This window comes from Zingiber officinale, chromosome 6A (assembly GCF_018446385.1).
Source record: "Zingiber officinale cultivar Zhangliang chromosome 6A, Zo_v1.1, whole genome shotgun sequence".
Classification (NCBI taxonomy): domain Eukaryota; kingdom Viridiplantae; phylum Streptophyta; class Magnoliopsida; order Zingiberales; family Zingiberaceae; genus Zingiber; species Zingiber officinale.
Window position 1 is genome coordinate 54,580,371 of NC_055997.1, and position 3,276 is coordinate 54,583,646.

Below are 3,276 nucleotides of genomic sequence, written 5' to 3' on the forward strand. Positions count from 1 at the left end.
AACCGAAATCCTAGAATTCATTTCCCAAAGCTTAATTCCCTCCAAGATCGATTCTCTCATTCTTCTCTTTCTCTCTTCAATCACTCTCGTTAGTTTGCAAGCGCCAAAGGCAACTTTCGACCATCTAGATAACTTACTTTGTGACATCTCTAGTGCTTAATCAATAGTCCCTGTGGTTCGACAATCTTACATATTACTGACGATGAATCCGTGCACTTGCGGTTCGTAACAAGTTTTTGCCACCGTTGTCGGAGACTGTTTTCGATTAACATTAGTTGATTAGCATATGAGTTACCCTAGACATTTTTCTTTTTCCTTTGCATTTTCTTTCTTGTTTTCATTATGCACTTTCCTTCTTGCAATTTAAATTCTGCATTTTCTTTCTTACTTTTCATATAGCATTTTATTTCTTGTCTTCAATTCTTCATTTTTGTTCTTTTCTCATAATTTTTTTTATATACCATAAGCACTAACATGTCAAGCAGGTCCTTATGAGATTTCTCTGCACTCATTTCTGCAAGATTTTTATCTCCCATTGTGTAGCCTCATATTGAAGTAGAAAATTTTCATCTAGACCCAGAGTTAATTTTCATGATACAAGGTCATAAATTTGGAGGAGAAGTATCAGAAAGTCCTTATCTGCACCTTGAGACATTTCTAGAGTTTGTGATATGGTGAATTGTGAAGGAGTCGGCAGATGTAGTTCAGTTGATGGCATTTCCTTTTAGTATCAAGGATAAAGCAAGGACTTGGTTATATTCTCTCTATCCTCAAAGCATCACAAGTTGAGAACAATTGGAGAAGCAATTTCTAAATCATTTTTTCCCTCCAAGCAGAACAATTTACATAAGGAATTGCATAACAAATTTTGCTCAAGTATATGGGGAATCATTATTTGAAGCATGGGACAGATTCAAGAGTCTACAAAGATAGTGCCCTCATCATGGTTTGGAGAAATGGCTGACCTTGCACATATTCTATAGGGGAATTTATTTCTTAGATAAGTGGTTGTTAGATTCATCAGCTGGAGGTTCTTTTATGGACAAGAGTGTGGACGAAGCATATTCATTAATTGATCAAGTGGTATTGAACCTCCATGAATGGTCGAACAAAAGTTGGATGGAATCTCCCTCAGAAATTCAAGAAGTACAAGCCATATATACAAGAGAGCCTGTCAAACAAAATACAATTCAACCATGCAAGAGTTTTGGAATCCACAAGTCACAAAATGAGGAGTTCAAACATTTGGGGGCAAAGATTGATAGCATTGTTTCAAAATGGTTCAAACAAGATCCTCCTCCTACACAGACAGTGTCTAGTGAACAGTGTAATAATTTTAAGTTGAGAAGTGGCAAGAATCATGAAGAACTACTGCAGAAGGATTTGTTTAGAATTGAGGAGAAGAACAATAGAAAACCTCAAGAACTCAGTTTCATTACTCCAAGAAGTTCCCAAGGCCACAAGTACCTTTCCCTCAATGATTGATCACACCTACACCAGATAAGAAAGTTCAACCTCCTCCGCAAGCTCAAAGGGAGTATGGGAAAAAGGAAGTACCTTTCCCAAGACCTTCACTAAAGGTTCCTTTTCCACAAAGGCTAGTGAGGGTCAATGAAAACGAAGACTTTGGCAAATTCTGTGACACTAATATGGTTGAGTGTAGATTTCTGGATGTATATGAAGATGAGGACTCTTCAGATGAGGATTGTGATGATAATGCAGTGGATAACAAGTTTTTAGATTTACCTTCTGGGTTTACAGGGTGTTATGATGAAATTGATTTTTCAGATGATGAATGTGATGTGGTAGATCTGTTGAAGTGTATACTAAAAGCCTACCTTTTGTAAATATTTATTTTTGAAATAAAAGAATCACATTGGCAATATCTGCATTTATTTGTTAAATGTAATTGTTCAATTAATTTATATAGTAGATAACATGGAGTGTGGTGTAACACTCAGAAGATCATGTTGTCGGTTCTCTATAAATTATAAACAGTAGCTCACGACTAAGATGGAAAGGAACAAACCATCAGAATAGTACTAGTGTAATTAAGTATTAGTTTATCTTGACTAATAGATTACACTGATACACTTTAAGTGTATTGAGTAGGAGCATTTAGGTAAATTCTTTTTGTACTGACCTAGTAAAAGAACTAAACCTTAGTTATTATAGAAGTGTGTGCTCTTAATCCTAATATAATAACAAGCACATATATTTAATATTTATTTCTTTAACTTATCAAAGGGTGAGGTTTAGCTCGATAAATCAATATGCTCGATAAGTTGGGAAATGATATTACTTATAGTGTGTATTGTTGATTATAGAAGGAATCTGTGTCCTAGTTATCTAGGTTGAGAATGTCCCCAAGAGGATCATAAGGATTGCCATGTTAAACCCTGCAGGTGGACTTAGTCCGACATGACAATGAAGTTGAATGGTACTACTCTTGGAGCTAGATATTAATTAAGTGAGTTGTCAGTAACTTACTTAATTAGTGGACATTCGTAATCTTAAACACAGGGAGACTAACACACTCATGAAAAGAAGGAGCCCATAATGTAATTTGGGATTGGTGCGGTAGTGCAGTAATAACTCTCTAGTGGAATGAGTTATTATCGATGAACTTGAGTTGTGTGTTCAGGGCGAGCACGGAATACTCAAGCTCATCGGAAGGTCAAAACCAATTTCTCCTCTAGGTCCCTATCATAGCCTCATTATAGCCTCAAGTCCATCCAAATGTAAGGTTCTTCTTGGTGTCCAAGAAGTGGGTCGGTCCAATGCTTGGTGACCAAGCAAGGGTCAGCCACATCCTCTTTATAGGGGCCGGCCCTATTGCTTGGTGACCAAGCATGTAGGGGTCGACCAAGATTAATTCAAATAGGAAGGGTGTTTTGAATTTTTAAAATCTTCTCTTTGAAGAAAACTATAAGTTTTAAAAGAGAGTTTTTAATTTTAAAAATTTTCCTTATTTGAATTAGACCACATGTTTTAATAGAGAGTTTTAAAAGTTTTAAAACTTTTCTTTTTTAACCATCCTCATGGTTTAAGAAAAAAAAAGGGAAGACAAGTTTTAAAATTAAAATTTTCTATCATCATGTTAAAAAAGGAAATTTTGTAAGAGAATTTTTAAATTTTAAAACATGGTTTTAATTTTTAGAACTTTCCTTTTTTAACTCCTACTTTAGGAAAGAGAGCTTGTAAAATTTTATAAGAGTTTTCTTGTAAAATTTTATAAAAAAATATATTTCCTTTTTCCCCTTGATGAGGTGACCG

The 3,276-nt window shown here is 35.0% G+C and overlaps 1 non-coding gene across 1 annotated transcript; it reads right to left on the bottom strand.

The window, feature by feature from the left end:
- Positions 1–844: 844 nt before the first annotated feature.
- Positions 845–950, bottom strand: LOC121998849. The gene has a single exon (XR_006116640.1). It is a non-coding gene; the product is annotated as a small nucleolar RNA R71 (small nucleolar RNA).
- Positions 951–3,276: the final 2,326 nt, after the last annotated feature.